Source organism: Ovis canadensis, chromosome 8 (genome assembly GCF_042477335.2).
Source record: "Ovis canadensis isolate MfBH-ARS-UI-01 breed Bighorn chromosome 8, ARS-UI_OviCan_v2, whole genome shotgun sequence".
Classification (NCBI taxonomy): Eukaryota; Metazoa; Chordata; class Mammalia; order Artiodactyla; family Bovidae; genus Ovis; species Ovis canadensis.
The window spans coordinates 46435394-46457925 of NC_091252.1; the positions used below are offsets into that span (position 1 = coordinate 46435394).

Genomic DNA, 22532 nt, shown 5'->3' on the forward strand with positions numbered 1-22532 from the left:
TTATACTTGTCTGGTATTTTATTTATATCATTCTGTTAGCTGCCCCAAAGTTATTTTTAAAGCCATCAATTATTTACATTTGCCTATCTGCTCAGCAATTCTTTGCTCACCACTGCTTATGTCTCACATTTTTTCTACCCATTTTCAATTTCTTCAGTATACTGAAGTATACTCTTCAGTAGATCAGAAGGTGTCTTTGCAAAATAGAAACCTCTGCAGTCTTTGCCTGAAAATGTCTTTATTTTAGCCTCAATGTTCATTACTAATTTAGCAATTTTGAATTCGAATTCTAGTCTGACAATTATTTATTCTCAGCACTGAAAATCTCTGTTGTCCAACTAATTCTAATTCACTTGTTCATTATGTCTAAAAATGGATTTATTTGTATGTAATCTGATCAGCACTCTGTGGATTTCAATCTGGGGATTCACATATTTTATTAACTCAAAATCCCTCAGTCATTAGCTCCTTAATTATCTCTTCCCTATTCTATCAACTCCTTCTGGAAATCTCATTTCAGAGAGATAGATTCTATCATTTCATTTTCCATATCTCTTACTCTCCCATATTTTCTATCTCTTTTTCACGTGTGCCTCATTTGAGGAATTATCCTCACATCTTTCTTCTTGAGCATGGTTTTGTCTAATTTTCCCTATACCCATCTCCTATGTCTTTAAATTTTAACATCTATAATTTTCATTTCCAGAAAGTGAGACTTTGTTTTTTTCCACTTTGCCTATTAATTTCTTATTTTCACTTCTTTTTAAAAAAATTATTGCTAATAATTGTTTTCCTTTGAATCTCTTTGTTTTAAACATAATAATCTATCCAGCAAATTCTAGAGTTATCCTCAACACTGATGCTACAAAGGTAAATAAAACACACAGAGTTTTGTCATCATTTTGCTTATATTTTATGGAGATAAGCCAGGAGAATATCAATAACCTCAGATATGCAGATGACACTATCCTTATGGCAGAAAGTGAAAAGGAACTAAGCAGCCTCTTGATGAAAGTGAAAGAGGAGAGTGAAAAAGTTGGCTTAAAGCTCAACATTCAGAAAACTAAGATCATGGCATCTGGTCCCATCACTTCATGGGAAATAGATGGGGAAACAGCAGAAACAGTGTCAGACTTTATTTTGGGGGGCTCCAAAATCACTGCAGATGGTGACTGCAGCCACGAAATTAAAAGACACTTACTCCTTGGAAGAAAAGTTATGACCAACCTAGATAGCATATTGAAAAGCAGAGACATTACTTTGCCAACAAAGGTCCATCTAGTCAAGGCTATGGTTTTTCCAGTGGTCATGTATGGATGTGAGGGTTGGACTGTGAAGAAAGCTGAGTGCCAAAGAATTGATGCTTTTTAACTGTGGTGCTGGATAAGACTCTTGGGAGTCCCTTGAACTGCAAGGAGATCCAACCAGTCCATCCTAAAGGAGATCAGCCCTGGCTGTCCTTTGGAAGAACTGATGCTAAAGCTGAAACTCCAGTACTTTGGCCACCTCATGTGAAGAGTTGACTCATTGGAAAAGACTCTGACGCTGGGAGGGATTGGGGGCAGGAGGAAAAGGGGACAACAAAGGATGAGATGGCTGAATGGCATCACCGACTCGATGGACGTGAATTTGAGTGAACTCCGGGAGCTGGTGATGGACAGGGAGGCCTGGCGTGCTGTGATTCATGGGGTTGCAAAGCGTCGGACACGACTGAGCAACTGAACTGAACTGAACTGATATTTTATGGTCCTTTTCAGATTGTCGTTTTATCTAAAGTTCTCATGGATGCTGATGCTCCTATTTGTTATAATTTCTGTCACTCAAAGTGGATGATTTTTATAGGGGTGGTGAGGAGAGTCACAGAGCTCATCATGATAGGGGTTTTTTCACAAGTGGGACGCTGTATACAGCAACTGGGCTGGAAGTATTCCTTCAGAGTAGTTTCGCATCTGCATTTGATTCTACCAGATATCCAAAGGATTTCATCATGTAAGGTCAATTTTTATGATGTAATGTCCAGGTCAAAATTACTGCACCATAAAGAGAGTGAAACTTGTATATCACGTCCTGTATGAAACAAGCTTTGAGCTCTGATTTCTTATTTTAAAAAATGTTCTCTTTTTTTCCCCATTTTGTTTTGTTTTCCATTTAGAGCCTTGGACAAAGCTATGTCTCCTACTTCTTTCTGTGATTGCACAGGTAGAGATTTTAGTTCCTAGTCTATGGAAGATTTAGCCCTTCCAGAGTTTAGCTTTATGCAGAGATCTCAGTTTTAAATTCATGAACTGACCTGATCAATTGTTTCCTATTCCAGATTGTGAATTAAAACCCAAATATCTGATTGTTAGGGCCTAGCATTAGCACTAATGACTTAAATCCCAACTCTAAAACCCTCACTGCATTATCACAGCAACTCACATTGTTATTGCTTTAGGGGTCTTTTTCCCCTCCTTGATATTATTAGAAAACAAAAAACAGATTTATCCTTTTTGCTTGAAAGTTATTTATCATTTTCTGTCTACCACATGGATGGGGCCGTTTACACTCTCTGCCTGGAGCACCCAATTCACTCAGTACTCAATACCAGACAGCACTGCGCATGTTCTACTGAAGCAGGGCATGTGTGAGTGCTCAGTTGTGTCTCTTTGTGACCCCATGGACTGTAGCCTACCAGGCTGCTCTATCCATGGGATTTTCCAGGCAAGAATACTGGAGTGGGTTTCCATCTTCTCCAGGGGATCTGCCCGACCCAGGGATTGAACCCAGGACTTCCACAATGCAAGCAGACGCTTTACCCTCTGAGCCACCAGGGAAGCCCCCAGAATAGGTCTGGCACTGTAGTATTTCATTTTGTTTGAGTCTGTGCTCTACTATAGAACATGATAAGCCAGAAACCAAACCATCATGGATTGGTTTGTGCATTGATGCCAAAAGAGCAATCAGAGTCTGGCATATGGGGCATTTGAACAAGAAAATTGGTGGTAAGTATCTGGTTCTGTGTTTGGACTGCTTCAGAAGCTGGTGGATTTTGCTTGGTAATCTTAAGAGATAGCAGGGAGCAGAAAGAGAACAGCTGTGGCCACTCTGCCTGTAACTGGGCTAAATTACCTGCTTGGCCCTCCCACCTTCCCCATGTGAAAATTCATTTTTGGCTTCTTGGATGTTTTTCCAAACTGCTTAAAAGTTACTTGATGAAGAGTTATTTCTAGTTTTGGAACAAAATTGTTATTAAAATAGCACATTCACATTCAGTGAATATTTATTGAGTCTAACTGTGTATCAGGCAACATATGGATTATATTCATTGAGATACAAAATAAGATAATGGGTGAGAGCAATTTAGAAGCCAGATCACACAGGTTCAAATGACAACTCCTGCCACTTACAGTGTAGAAAATGCAGTTAAACTGCAGGCATCTAAATTCTACGTGCTTTGTTTTCCTCATCTGTCATTGGGCACCTTATAGAAGCTGGCATGATTGTTGTTCATTGTTCAGTCACTTAGTTGTACCCAACTCCTTGTGAACCCATGCACAGAAGCATGCCAGGCTTCTCTGTCCTTCACTGTCTCCTGGAGTTTGCTTAAACTCATGCCCATCGAATTGGTGATGCCTTCCAACCATCACATCCTCTGTTCCCTTCTCCTTCTGCCTTCATTCTTTCCCAGCATCAGGGTCTTTTCCAATGAGTTGGTTCTTCACATCAGGTGGCCAAAGTATTGGAGCTTCAGCTTCAGCATCAGTCCTTCCAATGAATATTCAGGCTTGGTTTCCTTTAAGGTTGACTGGTTTGATCTCCTTGCTGTTCAAGGGACTCTCAAGAGTCTTCTCTAGCACCACAATTCAAAAGCATCAGTTCTATGGTGCTCAGCCTTCTTTATGGTTCCACTCTCATATCTGTAGTAGTAGTAGTTTAGTCGCTAAGTCATGTCTGACTCTTGCGACCCCATGGGCTATAGCTCTCCAGGTTCCTCAGTCTGTGGGATTCTCCAGGCAAGAATGCTTGAGTGGGTTGCCATTTCCTTCTCCAGGGGATCTTCCCAACCCAGGGATCAAACGCAGGTCTCCTGCATTGCAGGCAAATTCTTTACCAACTGAGCTACAAGGGAATCTCAGCTAGACTGAGCTATCTGTACATGCCTACAAAGTCCATAGCTTTGACAATATGGACCTTTGTCATTAAGGTGATGTCTCTGCTTTTTAATACACTGTCTAGGTTTGTCACTGCTTTCCTTCTAAGGAGCAAGCATCTTTTTCTATTTTTTGGCTGCAGTCACCGTCTTCAGTGTTTTTGGAGCTCAGGAAAATAGAATCTGTCACTGTATTCATTTTTTCCCCTTCTATTGGCTATGAAGTGATGGGACTAGATGCCATGATGTTAATTTTTTTGAATGATGAATTTTACACCAGATTTTTCACTCTCTTTTTTCACCTTCATCAAGAGGCTCCCTAGTTCCTCTTCGCCTTCTACCACTAGAGTGGTATCATCTGCATATCTGAGGATGTTGATATTTCTCCAAGAAATCTTGATTCCAGCTTGTGATTCATGTTAGTATGATGCAGAGTGTTAAATGAACGAAGTAACCTCATGTTTTGGAAAGCACCAGTATTCCCAGTCCTTAGCTTTCACTTCTTTTTCTACACTCTTTTCTTAGGTTATCTTATCTAACACCTGTGACTTTAAATACTATAAATCTAATGTCTCCAAAATTTAAGTCTTAATTTATGGATTTCTCCTCCAAATTGTAGATTCTTATACTGAACTTTCTACATGACATTTCAAACTGAACTCCTGATTTTATCCTCCTATAACCTCTTATTTTGTCACCTTCCCTGCTTAAGCAATAGTGACTTCATCCTCCCAGTTGCACAGGGCCCAAAGTTTGAAAGTGATTTTTAAACCTTCTTTTTCCCTTATGCCAACATGTGATCTACCAGCCAAATCTGTCAGCTGTACGTTCAAATTATATCCAAAATCTGACCTCTTCTCACCATCTCTACCACTACTTCCTGGTCCAAGCCCATCACCATCTTTGACCTTGATTATTATAAGAGAAATCTGTATGCAGGTCAAGAAGCAATAGTTAGAACTGGACATGGAACGACACACTGGTTCCAAATCGGGAAAGGAGTATGTCAAGGCTGTATATTGTCACCCTGCTTATTTAACTTGTATGCAGAGTACATCATGAGAAATGCCAGGCTGGGTAAAGCACAAGCTGGAATCAAGATTGCCAGGAGAAATATCAATAACCTCACATACACAGATGACACCACCCTTATGGCAGAAAACAAAGAACTAAAGAGCCTCTTGATGAAAGTGAAAGAAGAGAGTGAACAAATTGGCTTAAAGCTCAACATTCAGAAAACTAAGATCGTGGCATCGGTCACATCACTTCACGGCAAATAGATGGGGAAACAGAGACTTTATATTTTTGGGCTCCAAAATCACTGCAGATGGTGACTGTAGCCATGAAATTAAAGGACGCTTACTCCTTGGAAGAAAATTATGACCAACCTAGACAGGATATTAAAAAGCAGAGACATTACTTTGCCAACAAAGGTCCCTCTTGTCAAAGATATGGTTTTTCCAGTAGTCATGTATGGATGTGAGAGTTGGACTATAGAGAAACCTGAGCGCCAAAGAATTTATGCTTTTGAACTGTGTTGTTGGAGAAGACTCTTGAGAGTCCCTTGGACTGCAAGGAGATCCAACCAGTCCATCCTAAAGGAGATCAGTCCTGAATATTCACTGGAAGGAATGAAGTTGAAACTCCAATATTTTGGCCACCTGATGCAAAGAACTGACTCATTGGAAAAGACCCTGATGCTGGGGAAGATTGAAGGCAGGAAGAGAAGGGTATGACAGAGGATGAGATGGTTGGATAGTATCACTGATTCAATGGACATGAGTTTGAGTAAACTCCAGGAGTTGGTGATGGACAGGGATGCCTGGCGTGCTGCAATCCATGGGATCGCAAAGATTCAGAGAAAACTGAGTGACTGAACTGAACTGACTGATTTAAGAGGCTCCTACTAGTCACCTTGTATCTACTCTTACCCCCATTCAGTTTCTGAACACAACATAATAATTTTTCCAAAGTGTAAGTAAAATCAGAGTACCAGCCTGCTGGGAAAAAAATCAAAATCCCTACAACCACCTCTAAGGCCCTACCTTAGCATCAGTCCCCTCCATCACTTCACTGCCCTCGGCAATGACTCCTCTCTCCTTTCCTCCTTCAGCTTCCATGACCTCCTTGTTCATTTTTGGACATGCCAGACATGCTCCAGCCTGCGGGTGTTTGCACTTTGCTGTTTCCTCTCCCCTGGTGCTCTTTCTTCAGACAGTTGGATAGCTCCCCCTTGGGACCTCTTCCAGGTCTGTGTACCATTGTCACCTTCTCAGTCAGCAGCTCCCTGATCATCTGTTAAAATTACCAGCTAGCTCCTAGCACTGCAAATTTTTCTTCCCTGTTTTCTTTTCCCTCATAACAATCCTTACCCTTTCACATATTGTATATTTTCCTTGTACACTTATTTTTTCCTCCAGCAGAATGTAACTTCCAAGAGAGCAGGGATCTTTGCCTTTTTTTGTGGTGTTGTTCACTGCTTTATCTTAAGAGCTTACAGGACTGACCAGGACATATTGGGCATGTCACAAATATTTGTTGACTGGTTGAGTTAACTTATTCTGTGAGAATTTTCTGAGCACTAAACATACAGCATTGAATTAGGTGCTGCTTAGAATAAAGAAAAGATAAAAATACTCCATACCTTCAAGAAACTTAAAATCAAAGTTGAGAAATAAAGCATACAAATATCTGCAGTATAAAACAATACAGGGGCATAAAAAATAGAAGTAAAATGCTAAGGGGAATAGGATGGGCGTTTAAAAGAAATTGTCCTTTAATATGTAATGGACCCTTAATATGTAGCAGGATTTCAGCTAGAAGTGTTGAGATGGGTATTAAAGGATTACTAAGACAGAAGCAATGACGTGAACAAATCGATATAGCAATGGGAAGGGTAGATTATATACGCAGAATAGTATGCATTTCAGTTTGAGAAGTGTGTGGAATACACACATCAAGGGAGTGGGAGATGTCAGTTATGTGTAGTAGATGCTCCTTCGTATACCCAGGCAAGGATGTGGAGAAAGGGAGCCGTAGCACCCTATAAGAATGTAGGCTGGCACAGCCACTGTGTAAAACAGTATGGAGGTTCCTCAAAAACTAAAAACAGAACTATCTTATGATCTAGCAGTTCCACTCCTGGGTATATATCCGGAAAGAAATGAGAATGCTAATTTAAAAAGATACATGCACCCCAATGTTCACAGACTCATTATTTATAATAGCCAAGATACGGAATCAACCTCAGTGTCCATCAGCAGATTAATGGACAGTGGAATATTACCCAGCCATGAAAAAAGAGTCAAATTCTACCACTGGCAGTGACATGGATGGATCTGGAGGGTATTATGCTTAGTGAAATGTCAGACAGAAAATCACAAATAATGTTATCACTTGTATTGGATCTAAAAATGGATGAATAAAATGTCTTTTCTTGGATTCCTATGAGGGTCTTTTCTGCCTTATTACCATCATAGATGCTTCTTGTGACCTATTATTTACAATCAACTGAGTGCATTGCTGATCCCTGCAAGTCAAATGCCCTTACACAAACAATTTGCCCTCTTGGAAGCAGCTTCCTCTTCTGAACTGTGATGTATCAAATGAAGTGGAGTTCTAGATGTCTTTCAAGGATCTCTATAGCAATGAAAAGAACCTACGATTCTTCTGTTAGATATTTACTGGTGTGTTTTCCATGTAGAATAGTATTATCATAAAGCAGACCATTGTTTATTTGGACAGCTGGAGACAGAAAAACAAAAAAACTAGCTTAGTGAAAACGTATGCAACTGGACTTTTTTCTCCTTTCATTTCATTTGGTTCTTTTGTTTGATATTGTATGTCTCATCCATGAAAGATGCGACCGTCCTAGAAAGATGAGAATTTAATTGCTCTCATCAAACATGCGGCCTAATAAATTGCTTACTCTGGCACAGGAAATTAGAAGTAGCTTTAATATGAGCAAAAGTCTTTTTATATGGCAGATTTTTATATGATGTAGATGTATATAACTAGATTTCTTTATATCATATGCCATCTGTCATTGGATATGGGCATGATAGCTGCAGTTGATGTTATTATAGGCATAAATGCAATGATAAATGGATCTTTTTTTGAATGCCTGTTGTATTTTCCAAATTTTCTCTTAAAGAAAAAAATATAAAATATTGTAAAATTTTGACATAAATCTGTATTTATAATGTAGAGGAATATCTTAATTCTACTTCATTTGTAATATATATTTTTGCTTTATTGAACTTGGTGATGCAAAGCAGGGAAATTAAATGCAATATGAAAATAAATTGAACTTCTCTTGGTGGTTTTTCCCATCTACTCAAATATAATTCAAACTATTTTCTGGCATTAGTAGAATTTGTTTCTTTCTCTAGATGAAGGTTTTTCTATAAGACAACCCATACTTCTCAAGTTTTCAAATAAAAACAGTCTATGTTAATGTAATTTCACAGCACTTTTTTTTCTTTTTAATAAGGATACTAACAAAGTCTGATACTTTGCTCAACATCAGAAAATCTTTTCTTAACATCAGGAGACAGTAGCAAAACTAACATTTGAAACATGCCATAATAAATCCAGATTCAGGAAACTGCTTGAGGAGCAAAATGCAGACAAAGTCAAAGAGAGGAATAATTCCTGTTTGTCAAGTGAATCAGCATCAAAGCTGTTCCTAGCTGCTTCTATGCTGTACTGTTGTTTAAATTTTTATAATAGTTTTAAAGAAGATAGCAGAAAAAATTCAAAATCAACATAATCATTTAAAGTTATAGCAATGTTACTTGGAAGACACAAAGAGAAAGGGAACTGACATTATGGACCATTTAACAGGGTGTTCAAAGATGTTTAATGCAATAACAAGTTAGAAACACATGCACTTATATGTCAGAAGTTGCAAAAATGCAAGACCATGGGGCTTGTCTTTTATATAATGTTACATGCCCCAGATTTCAATAGATGGGGAGCTTACTACATGAAAAAGGAGTATGATCAGTAAACCAGCCTTTTTCATTTTCCTAAGCTCTAATAAGGATCTTTTTCATTTGAAAAGTGAAGTAGAGAAATCCCCCGTTATAATTACTTATTTCTCATCTACATAACTAATTTAACAGGCTTATAGTAACATCCTGATAATCCTTAGGCATGATTATAATATAAAAAAATGGAGTTTTTTTTTTTCAAAAATAATCAGCATTAATAAATTAGTAAGATCTTCAAATTTCAGAAATTTATTCCATAACTGCCATCACATTTTAAAATAATTTGTTGATTATAGGGCTCTGTGTTTATTTAAATTCAAACACAGTTTTTTTAAATAAAATTAATTTTAAAATTTCAAAATTGTTTGTGTTTATATATGTATGTATGCCAAATGTGTAAGAATGTGAATCTCCTCATCCACTATGATAAAATGAATTCATGCATTTATATATTCAATTATTTAATCATTCAACAAATAGTGTCTACTGTGTCCTAGGCACTATGCTATCACATAATGATGAATGAGGTATGTATCCCAATCTCATGCAACTCATGAAAGAGGACACAATTCAAATAAAAAGACAGACAGTATAATAAGGTAAATAGTACATAAGATCCTCATAGGATAGTCTCCAGGTGGCTCAGTGGTTAAGCATCTGCTTGCCAGTGCAGGAGATGCGGGAGATATGGGTTCAATCCCTGAGTCAGGAAATTCCTTTGGAGGAGAAAATGCACCCACTCCAGCATTCTTGCCTGGAGAATCCCACAGACCGAGGAACCTGGAGAGCTATAGCCCATGGGGTCGCAAGAGTCGGACACGACTTAGCGACTAAACTACTACTACTACAGATATGAGAGTGGGACCATAAAGGCTGAGCACCAAAGGACTGATGCTTTTGGACTGTGGTGCTAGAGAGGACTCTTGAGAGTCCCTTGAACAGCAAGGAGATCAAACCAGTCAACCTTAAAGGAAACCAAGTCTGAATATTCATTGGAAGGACTGATGCTGAAGCTGAAGCTCCAATACTTTGGCCACCTGATGCGATCATTGGAAAAGACCCTGATGCTGGGAAAGAATGAAGGCAGAAGGAGAAGGGAACAGAGGATGTGATGGTTGGAAGGCATCACCAATTCGATGGGCATGAGTTTAAGCAAACTCCAGGAGACAGTGAAGGACAGAGAAGCCTGGCATGCTTCTGTGCATGGGTTCACAAGGAGTTGGGTACAACTAAGTGACTGAACAATGAACAACAATCATGCCAGCTTCTATAAGGTGCCCAATGACAGATGAGGAAAACAAAGCACGTAGAATTTAGATGCCTGCAGTTTAACTGCATTTTCTACACTGTAAGTGGCAGGAGTTGTCATTTGAACCTGTGTGATCTGGCTTCTAAATTGCTCTCACCCATTATCTTATTTTGTATCTCAATAAGTATAATCCATATGTTGCCTGATACACAGTTAGACTCAATAAATATTCACTGAATGTGGATGCGCTATTTCAGTAACAATTTTGTTCCAAAACTAGAAATAACTCTTCATCAAGTAACTTTTAAGCAGTTTGGAAAAACATCCAAGAAGCCAAAAATGAATTTTCACATGGGGAAGGTGGGAAGGCCAAGCAGTTACAGGTAGAGTGGCCACAGCTGTTCTCTTTCTGCTCCCTGCTATCTCTTAAGATTACCAAGCAAAATCCACCAGCTTCTGAAGCAGTCCAAACACAGAACCAGATACTTACCACCAATTTTCTTGTTCAAATGCCCCATATGCCAGACTCTGATTGCTCTTTTGGCATCAGTGCACAAACCAATCCATGATGGTTTGGTTTCTGGCTTATCATGTTCTATAGTAGAGCACAGACTCAAACAAAATGAAATACTACAGTGCCAGACCTATTCTGGGGGCTTCCCTGGTGGCTCAGAGGGTAAAGCGTCTGCTTGCATTGTGGAAGTCCTGGGTTCAATCTCTGGGTCGGGCAGATCCCCTGGAGAAGAAGATGGAAACCCACTCCAGTATTCTTGCCTGGAAAATCCCATGGATAGAGCAGCCTGGTAGGCTACAGTCCATGGGGTCACAAAGAGTCGGACACGACTGAGTGACTTCACTTTGACTTTCAATTTCACTTTAAAACCTATTCTGATCGTCTCATTTTAGACAATAATGTAGAAAATGCATAGGCAGAGTTCAGATTTAACTTGCTGCTGCAGGATGGTTCCTAGCATATCTTCAATTAATACATAGGGCATTTATTTCAGTTCTCCCAAGTCCTCCAGCTTGTTTCTTCTAAGTTAGGCATACTTTTACATAAGCCTGGGGCTTCCCAGGTGGCAAACTGGTAAAGAATCTGCCTGCCAGTGCAGGAGATGGGGAGACATGGGCGAGGTCCCTGGGTTGGAAAGATCCCCTTGAAGAGGAAACAGCAAGCCACTACAGTATTCTTGCTTGGAAAGTAGGACAGGAGAGTCTGTAGCCTGGTGGGCTACAGGCTATGGAGTTGCAAAGAGTCAGGCATGACTAAGCACGTGGGCAATGCCAATGGACTTGTAAGTCAGTGGAACAGAATACAGAGTCCAGAAATAGACCCACACATATCTGGTCTTTATATCTTATATAAGCCAAGAAAAGACAAAAAGAGGGAAAGGAAACTATTTAATGTTGTGGAGAAATGAACCAGTATGTCCCTTGGCCCTAGTGAAATGCACTGTTGGATAAAAAACAGGTCCCAGTCTTTCTTTTTAGGGAGTACCTGAGGTGAAGAGTTGGATTAAGAGGTGTCATTCATCCATACTACACGAACAAGTTGTCAGCTACAGCAAGTCAAGTTCATGATCAAGACTCAGACCTTCTGTAACTGTTCCCACTCTAGCTATATATCCCAGCCCACACACAGGAGCTTTCCGTCCATTCATCACATTAATGGTAGCTTTCCTATGGTCTTTCTCTCTCAAGGCTGCTTCATTATAAGCAAGAGATTATATATATTACATTGACTTATCTTTTTCTAAGACAATATGAGATCTAATTAACACTTTATTATCATACAGCAGGAAACAGTTTAATAAATCATCCATTCTTCTAATCAGTTATATTGACCTATGTTTTTCATTCACAATACAATTTGAGACAGACTCACTCACATGTATCCTAAATAGCCAAGGCTCCTGTTTTACTGAATGCTTTTATATAACATTTGATTTTCTTTTGTGATTTGAAGTTTTATTTAGGTTAAAGGCTCATCGAGTTATTATATATGTTCTAATCTGAGGTTCACTTGTGGATTATCATTTGGACCACAAGATCAAATCAATGAATCCTCAGGGAAATCAGTCCTAAATATTCATTGGAAGGACTGATGCTGAAGCTGAAACTCCAATACTTTGGCCACCTGGTGCAAAGAACTGACCTCTTGGAAAAGACCCTGATGCTGGGAAAGATTGAAGGCAGGAGGAGAAGGGGATGACAGAGGATGAGATGGTTGGATGGCATCACCAACTCAATGGACATGAGTTTGACCAAGCTCCAGGAGTTGGTGATGGACAGGGAACCCTGGCATGCTGCAGTCCATGGGGTCACAAAGAGTCAGACATGACTGAGCAACTGAACTGAACTGTGGATTATTCTTTCATTTAAAAGGAAAATTATGCTTTCTGTGAATATGTGGATTAGTTGGAATACTATTTGATTAATGTTTATGATTTGGAGACTGTTTTCATAAAAAATGTTATGCTATTAAAAGCATACAATATCATGTTACTTGCTATCATTTATATGGATTTTTAATGACATATTGTTGACCTTTAAAACTAAATACATCAATTTAATGAAAGCTATTTCTTTACAGTGCAAAATAGCCAATTAAATAGCTTCCTTTAAGAACACCTTGAATCAGATGCAAAGTTACATTTACCCTCATTTTTTTTTACCCATATGTAACCAAGCAAACAAAATCTAATCAGCAACCTATTAGTTGATTTTTAATGACACCTTTAAAACACCTATATTCTAATCCAAAACATCATTGTAAAGACATTTCTTAAGCAAGGCTGAAATTCTCATCATTTGCTTCTAAAAACAAGCTGATTAGACTGCCAGATATAAAAACAAGATGTGTTCATTGTATATTTATAGAATGTAGTTTTTTTTTAATATTGCAGAAGGAGATTTTTTTCTTTGAAATGACTCTTGTTTGTGACTCTCTAGTACTATACCTGTCCAACAAAACTCTTAGATAAAAGCCAAACTTAGAAACAAACAAGTTGCCAAAAATTTTAAGTTCAGGTACTCTAAATATGAGGGCTTCCCAGGTGACTCAGAATAAAGAAGCCGTCTGCAGTGTAGGAGCTGCGGGAGACGCAGGTTCGATCCCTGGGTGGGAGAGATCCAGTGGTGGAGGGCATCACAACCCACCCCAGTATTCTTGCCTCGGGGATTCCATGCACAGAGGAGCCTGTGGGCTACAGTCCTTAGGACTGGGAAGAGTCAGACACGACTGAAGTGACATAGCACACACTCTATATTAGGCAGCAATCCTCCTCATTTGCACAGTAAAATAATATATAAATGCTATTTTTCTTAAATACCTTATATTTCTCTTATGTCCTGGTAGGAAAAGAGCAAAAGAGATTAATTTAGCATTAGAAAATGAAAGTGTTAGTCGCTCAGTGGTGTCTGACTCTCTGAAGACCCCATGGACTATAGCTCACCAGGCTCCTCTGTCCATGGGATTCTCCAGGCAAGAATACTGGAGTGGGTTGCCTTGCATTCTCCAGGGGATATTCCTGACCCAGGGATCAAACCGAGGTCTCCTGAATTGCAGGCAGATTCTTTACCATCTGAGCTACCAGGGAAGTTAACATAAAAATTAATTTCTGTGCATTACATGACAGGTATTTGCCCAACGTGTATCACCCTGGAGATAAATATAAAAATCTTGATAAACATGCCAATTTCCTATACACAAACACCAGGGCTGAAGTATACTTACTCAAGATAAATAATTCCTCTGGGCAAAAAAGAAGGCAAAAATGGTGATTAATTATAATTCACACTGATTCTAGCGGAATATCAGGTTTAGATGTCTTAACAATTATCACTGCATAAATATTACACATGCTACCATGATTACAGCAATAACTGAAGATTTCCTACAGATTACAAGTTCCTTCAGGTTCACAAAATTTAGAGCAAGAAGCATGGTTTGAAGTACTCCCTAGAATTAGTGATTCCCTTGTCAACCCCGCCAATGCCTACTGGCATTACCAGTATAAAGCGAGATGGTTTTTTATTCCTTATCAGTGGTAACTGAGCACCTTGGAGAGCATGTCTGGATATTTGACATGCTCAACAAACCACCCATGTTTATTATACTGTAATTTGCCCTACTAAAGCACAAATTTTAGATTCAAATACTCTGGTTGTTTAGCAGAATAACAACTGTTTATTAGTTAGCCTTTCCAGACAAATCTCTAGATCGAAAACAGAGGAGGTGGAAACAGAAATTCTGACATAGGTTACACAGAAAAGGAGCCTTTAATGCCAAGTGATGGAATGAAATGAAAATGATAATGAAAGGACACACAGACTAGGCTACAGATGTTAATTTAAGACAATATAATGCAAAATGTGGCCAGCTGCAAAAGCCCATAATCAATCTCTTGCTTTACTATGTGACGATTATAAAGCCAGAGCTTAATGGTTTTAATAAAAACAGAAACAAAATTACTGTGTCTTTGAGAAAGCCTCAGAAATATGTTCAATTAATGGAATTAAAGAACAGGATACTGTTTATATTTTCCACATGAAATCATGATTTGACTAAAAGCAAATCAACCAAAAGGAAAAAAAAAAAAAAAACACATACTGGTATGTTTCTTCTCAAATTACCAACAAAATAAAGACCTATTTACTAATATAGAATGGTTACTTCCCAAATGCACCAAAATTCCTGAATGGAAATAATATACAGCTTATGGACTTATAGTATGGTCATTTATATTTTATACTAGTGTATACATTTATTTTCTTTTATTTAATTGAAACTTTTTTTAGATACTGTCTAATTTTTTCACCTGTAAAAGCCTGGTCTGCTAAGAAAAAACTTAGAAAAGTATTACACACATATATATGGGTGTAATTAACCTAAGATTACCTAGTATAATATTGTGTTGTCACCATCTATAATGAGAGAACTTAACTGGTTGCTTTTGAACTGTGGTGTTGGAGAAGACCCTTGAGAGTCCCTTGGACTGCAAGGAGATCCAACCAGTCCATTCTGAAGGAGATCAGCCCTGGGTGTTCTTTAAAAGGACTGATGCTAAAGCTGAAACTCTAATACTTTGGCCATCTCATGCGAAGAGTTGACTCGTTGGAAAAGACTCGGATGCTGGGAGGGATTGGGGGCAGGAGGAAAAGGGGACGACATAGGATGAGATGGCTGGATGGCCTCACCAACTCGATGGACAAGAGTTTGGGTGAACTTTGGGAGTTGGTGATGGATAGGGAGGCCTGGCGTGCTGCAATTCATGGGGTGGCAAAGAGTCAGACACGACTGAGTGACTGAACTGAACTGAATTGGTTGAGGCTTAGGGACAATTTCTTTCTGCTCTCTCATCTTTGAAAATAATAAAAAATATTATAACATATATTGCATATAAGAAAGAATAAAATTATCTAAAATATGAATAAATTGTGTGATAATATTAACTAATGACAGGTGCAACATATTTGTCTTCGAAAAGTCAACTCTTCATATAACAGAGGTATTCATTTCAATCTTATTTCCCCCAGCATATAATAAAGAGCAGCATTTTCAAGAAATTAATATAGGAACTGTTTGTTAAAGATAAACATATTCTAAATGACATACCTGAAATCCTTATGTTAGCTAATTCAGTAGCTGTTTCAAAAAAATGATAATATTTAATATGATTATCTGATGTACAATTACATCTTAGATTATAATTTTTTAATTTAAAGTTTGCTTTCTAGATTCACATTTTTCTCCACTAAAACTATGTTTTATAAACCAGGTTTTATAGCATGACACTAGCAGTGCGCTTTGTATTGTTTTTACAGAAGTAAGCCCTATACTGCCATGGAACTGCTGCTACTGCTGCTGCTAAGTCACTTCAGTCGTGCCCGACTCTGTGCGACCCCAGAAACGGCAGCCCACCAGGCTCCCCAGTCCCTGGGATTCTCCAGGCAAGAACACTGGAGTGGGTTGCCATTTCCTTCTCCAATGCATGAAAGTGAAAAGTGAAAGTGAAGTCACACAGTCGTGTCCAACTCTTAGCAACCCCATGGACTGCAGCCTACCATGCTCTTCCGTCTATGGGATTTGCCAGGCAAGAGTACTGGAGTGGGTTGCCATTGCCTTCTCCTAGGCAGTCCTAAAATATGGTGATTAAGATTTAACAATGACAGTGAAACACTTCAAGTACACATTGCCTGCTTTCCAATTCTTCATTCTTCTGCCACCATGTAATGTTTCTGTCCAAAAATTTAGCATGGAACTCTTTACTTACATGTTTTCTTTTCCTTCTTAACAAAATAAAGAGGTAACACTCTTACATTAGAACTTATCAGAAATATACATATATTTTAACAGCTTATTCATACCACAGTTGCCCCGATTGGATTTAAAACACATCTTTGCTGTTGTTAAATCTGCAGTTACTTTTTATTATCCCTTTATTTTTTGATAAATGGTTTCCATATCATCTATTATTTTTCCTCAAAAATAATATTCCCTTTCAATTTATGTTCTATGATAGTTTTATACATAATCTTAATAACAGGAATAATCAAAACCTAAACTCCTTTCACAGTACAAACTAAAAATTCCAGTGAATTACAGAGAAACAAACACAGCATGATGGGAACTGCCTGTAAGTTACATGACTTTCTTAGAGGAAGAAACTAACTACAGAGTCCAATAAGAGTTTAACTTTATTGGCAAAATACTTTTATAACTTAAAGGACATTCTTCTAGAGCCACCTTTTAATCTCTACCAAGGCAGGAGGCAGGGCATTCCTTAGCTTTTTTGTTTCCTAATTCTCAATTTAAATTTGATAAATGCTGTTTATTTGTACTGAAATGTTATTTGAATTTTTGTCCTGTCCCACAAAGTTTAAAGTGATCTATAATAAATGAACACCCTGAAAAAAGATAAATATATAAAATATAGAAGTCAGGTTTGGCAAAAATACCTCCACCAGAAGGTCATCACACATTATGGCATAATATGCCAGGCACAGTGCTAAGCTCTAGAGATTAGAAATAAATAAAACTAAGTCTGAATTTACTCATGTGTGAGTGAAAAATGATAGAAATACTCTAAAAGGAAAAGAAATGGCTCATGGAACAGAGTGAGTACTAGAGCTGATTCTCACCACAATTACCAAAAAGGAATATACATCTTCAGAATTGTGGCCTCTTTCAATAGTTAGCTTTGTTTCCTTGAACTGTCTTTGTTCCCATCAAGCTTAAAATGTACATATGTTCTACAGAAGAGGATTAGAACAAATGTTGAGGTCTTCCTACTCTCTTCATGCCATAATCCTGTAGTAGACAAGACTTCCACCACCATTACCAAAGCAGTACCACCACCACACGTTAATCATCTAACTTAAATGATTCTAAAAGAAGAAACTGAGGCCAAGTAAAAACAACACAGCTGCTACAGTAGAAAATAATACTGATTCTTTGTGACAGACAACATCTTGCAATAAATTTTGAATTGCATTGAATTGAATCTTGACCTTCATTTATGCTTGAGTGACTCTAAAGAGAACACATATCTCTTAACACATAACACATAAGATATTTTAATTAATAAGCAAAAGTAAAACAACTAACCTTGGCCTCCTCATATGGCATCTCCTATTCTACTATTTAATCATAAAATGAATTCAGCTTCAGTTTAATGTTAATGTTGAAAATGTTTATGCCATGTTATATTATGAACATTTAAAGTAAAATATTGGCTATAACAAAACTATGGATATATCAGAATGGTTTCAAACTCCTTACGGTAGAGGAGAGAGTGCTGGTATGCGGCAGGGGAAGAAACATATATTTCCAGAGCTAAAAACAAGAAAAATAAAATCACTGAACAAACCATTTGCTATACTATCCAAGAAAAAAAAAAGAAGACTCAAATTTTTAAAAAATTAATGAGACATTACAATTGATACCACACAAATACAAAGGATTGCAAGAGACTAATATAAATAATCATGGAATTCTCCAGGCCAGAATATTGGAGTGGGTAGCCTTTCCTTTCTCCAGGGGATCTTCCCAACACAGGAATCAAACCCAGGTCTCCTGCATTGCAGGTAGATTCTTTACCAGCTGAACCACCAAGGAAGTCCAATAAAAATAATTATATGCCAACAAATTGGACAAGCTAGAGAAACCAATAAATTCTTAGAAATATACAATTTATTAAGACTGAATCGCAAGGAAATATAACACCTGAACACACCAGTTGTTAGTAAGGAGATTTAATCAGTAATCAAAACCTCCCAATGAAGAAAAGTCCAGAAATAGATGGCTTTTCTGGTGAACTCTACCCAACATTTAAAGAAGAATGAATGCCAGTCTTCAAGCTCTTCCAAAAAATATAAGAGGTGCGAAATTCCTGAACTAATTTTACAAGGCCTGCAATACCCCCATGCCAAAACCAGATAAGAGAAAATTCAGTTCAGTTCAGTTCAGTCGCTCAGTCGTGTCCGACTCTTTGCCACCCCATGAATTGCAGCACGCCAGGCCTCCCTGTCCATCATCAACTCCCAGAGTTTATCCAAACTTATGTCCATAGAATCGGTGATGCCATCCATCCATCTCATCCTCTGTCGTCCCCTTCTCCTCCTGCCCCCAATCTCTCCCAGCATCAGAGTCTTTTCCAATGAGTCAACTCAAAGAGAAAATTACAAGTCAATATTCAAAAATCTTCAGCATAATATAAGCAAACTAGTACAACTGTACATTAAAAGAATCATACAAAATGATTCCAGGGATGCAAGGACAGTTCAAAATATATAAACCACTGTGACACACCACATTAACAAAATGAAAGATAAAATAATGTAATTATCTCAATAGATACAGAAAAAAACACTTGACAAAATTCAACATTTTTCATGCTAAAAACTCTCAACAAACTTGGTATAGAGGGAATGTATTTCAAATGATAAAGGGTATATATATATATATATATGCAAGCCCACAGCTACCACTAGACTCAACAGTGAAAAGCTGAAAGCATTTCCTCTGAGATCAGGAATAAGACAGGCTGTTCTTGCCATTTTTATTCAATATAGTATTAGAAGTCCTAGTTATAGTAATCAGACAAAAAACAAATTAAATAAAATAAAAGGAAACCAAACTGGAAAGGAAAAAGTAAAACTGTTTGCAGATGCCATGATGTTATATGCAGAAAATCTTAAAGATGCCACCAAAAAACTGTTAGGACTAATAAACAAACACAAGAAAGCTTCAGGATACAAGATTAATATACAAACATCAGTTGCACTTGTATATACTAACAACAAACTGTGAGGGGGGAAAATTAAGAAAACAGTCCTGTTCATAATTGCATCAAAAGAATAAAATACTTAGAAATTAATCCAAGAGGTGAAAGATCTTTACACTGAAAAGTATAAGACATTCATAAAAAAATCTGAAGACAAATAAAATGGAAAGGTATTCTATGCTCATGAATTAGAAGAATTAATATTGTTGAAAGGTTGATATTTCAAAGCACTGGACAAATTCAGTGCATCCCCATTAAAATTCCAAAGGCATTTTTCATGGAAATAGAAAAAACAGTCCTAAAATGTATATGGAACCATAAAAGACCTTGAATAGACAAAGCAATTATAGGAAAGAAGAACAAAGCTAGAGGCATTTCAGCCTCTTGATTTCTAACTATAATACAAAGCTTTACTAATCAAAACAGTATGATATCTGCATAAAAACAGATATATAGATTAATGTAATAGAGTAGAGATCCCAATAATGAATCTACACATATTTGGTTAATTAATTTATAATAAAGGAGTCAATAACACACAAAGGGAAAAGGATAGCCTCTTCAAAAAATGGTGCTGAGAAAACTGGATACACGTGCAAAAGAATGAAATTGGACCCATATTTTACACCACAAGGAAGAATCAACTCAAAACGGATAAAAGACTTTCAAAGACAGACATTAAGTGGCAGCAGAAAATAAGAAAAAGACAATAGCAGACTTTCAAGCACCAAGTGTAACTTTCCACCTTCATTTATTCTGACCTGTCCTTCCCTAATTCTCACATTGCTATTTACAGAACATCACAGTTTGTCTAGTATTTATCACATACCAGTAAGTGAGTTTAAGTGATTTATACAGATCATCTCATTTATCCCTTATGCCTACTTTATGAGGTTGATATTATTACTATAAGATTACCATTCAGAAAACCAAATTTTGCAGAGGTGAAATAAGCTTTCTGAAACCACAACAGATTGTGGAAGTGAAAGTCTCAGATTCAAACTCAAATCTTTGTGTTTCAAAGGACTCTGTTTTGAATCACTACACTATATTCAATGACTGAGAAGAACACAATTAAGCTGTTTCTGCAAGTCTCAGGCATTGGATCCATTTGGCTACATTTTCCACTCCATCTGTATCACTACCTGTACCTGAAGTTTTATTGCTTCACAATAAAGTTCATGAAGATTATTCTGAATCAAGAAGAAATGTTTGCCTCAAGCTCAGTATACTATTTATTTAAGAAGGCAAGAAAGAAAGTAATTCAAAAAGATTTCCAACAAGGATATTTAAAATAAGTATACCCAGGCTTATGCGGTTAATCTTAGTTATCCAAGAATTTACTCATCTTTCTAGAATTATTCCTTCTAAATGGATATATTTGAAGATTTATTCTAATACTTTTTAAAGATAAGCAGTGTTTTTTGTTTAAATACATAAGTTTTTGATGATTCTTTGGACAGAAATGTCAGCATACACAAGAATATGAAGAATTCACTAGGATATTCCTCCTATTATTTGGGTAACAATATGGGATAAAGTAAGATGGTACATATAAAGATTATATCATTGCAGATATGTATCACTGTATCATCTATAAACATACTGTGTGTGTATGTGTTTAGCTGCTCAGTTGTGTCCGACTCTTTGCAACACTTTCGACTATAGCCCACCAGGCTCCTCTGTCCATGGGATTTTTCAAGCTAGAATACTGGAGTGGGTTGCCATTTCCTCCTCCAGGGGATCTTCCCAACCCAGGAATGGAACCTGTATCTCCTTATCTCCTGTATTGCAAGCAGACAACACACTAAATACATTTAAAAGCATTCAGCAATAATGTTAAGCTAATCAGTTCTATGCCATTTGTATTTTATGAATTTACTAAGGCTATTACTTGCCATATATATTTCAAGGTAGCATCCATAAAGTAAACTTTGATTGGAATGCAATTCCATTTGAATCATAAAGTTAAATATCTACTTAACTATTTGGAAAGCTTTATTTATAACATTAAGAGTGAAGCTTCTTAAAAATCATCTTATTATGAAGTTTTAAGCATTTTATTCAGTATTATTTTTCTCTTACTTTAATTTATATGATTTAAATATCTTTTTAAATAATTTCCACCAATGCCAAAATGTATATTTTTTAAAGGAAAAATTAAAACTATTTGAGAAGCTAAATTTGATGTGAGCTAGATCTATTACAAAAGGCTCAGAAACAACAAAGCTATGGACATTATGCAGAATGTATGTTCCTTTCATATTAGAGAAGCTTTTCCTTCACTGGTATGTACTCATAGCTAGTAACAGTTGTGAATATCAGGGCTGTCAAAGCAAGGCCTTTTCCATGGAGGGCCCTTGTCTTTGTAATTACCTCCTACTCCAGCTCTTTAAGAGTCTGTTGAAAGACAGAATTCCAGGAAAATTGATTTTCATTTTGAGAAAGAGCATAGTTGATGTATGAGGAATTTCATTGCTATAGAGTAATGTAGTTTTATGCTACAGTGTTTTCTATAGACTTTCATATGTGAATTCATGGGCTTGTTATCAGAATAATAAACAAATCTTTAAAAGTAATTCTAAATAATTGAAAGCAATCTCCTAAACAAAAATGCCCTAAGGGGAAATTTTAACCATTTCTAAGAATGACAGAAATGATCACAAGGTTATAAAAAGAAATTTTATGGTTGGCATTTGTATTGTACTCTAAAAGTTCCAAAATATTAACATTCTTAGTAGCGTCATTTATACCTTCAAATTACCTTTATTAAGCATCTCCTTTAAAACATATGCAATACTAAGACTTCTGTGTAATAAAGGTAACCGGTGGAGCCTTTGTCATAGAGGATAGTTTAGTAAAGTACATATACA

The 22532-nt window shown here is 37.1% G+C and overlaps 1 protein-coding gene across 1 annotated transcript in view; it reads right to left on the reverse strand.

Annotated features, from left to right (window-relative positions):
- Positions 1-22532, reverse strand: part of GRIK2 (glutamate ionotropic receptor kainate type subunit 2) — a 742654-nt gene that overhangs the window by 508146 nt on the left and 211976 nt on the right. The window lies entirely within an intron of this gene.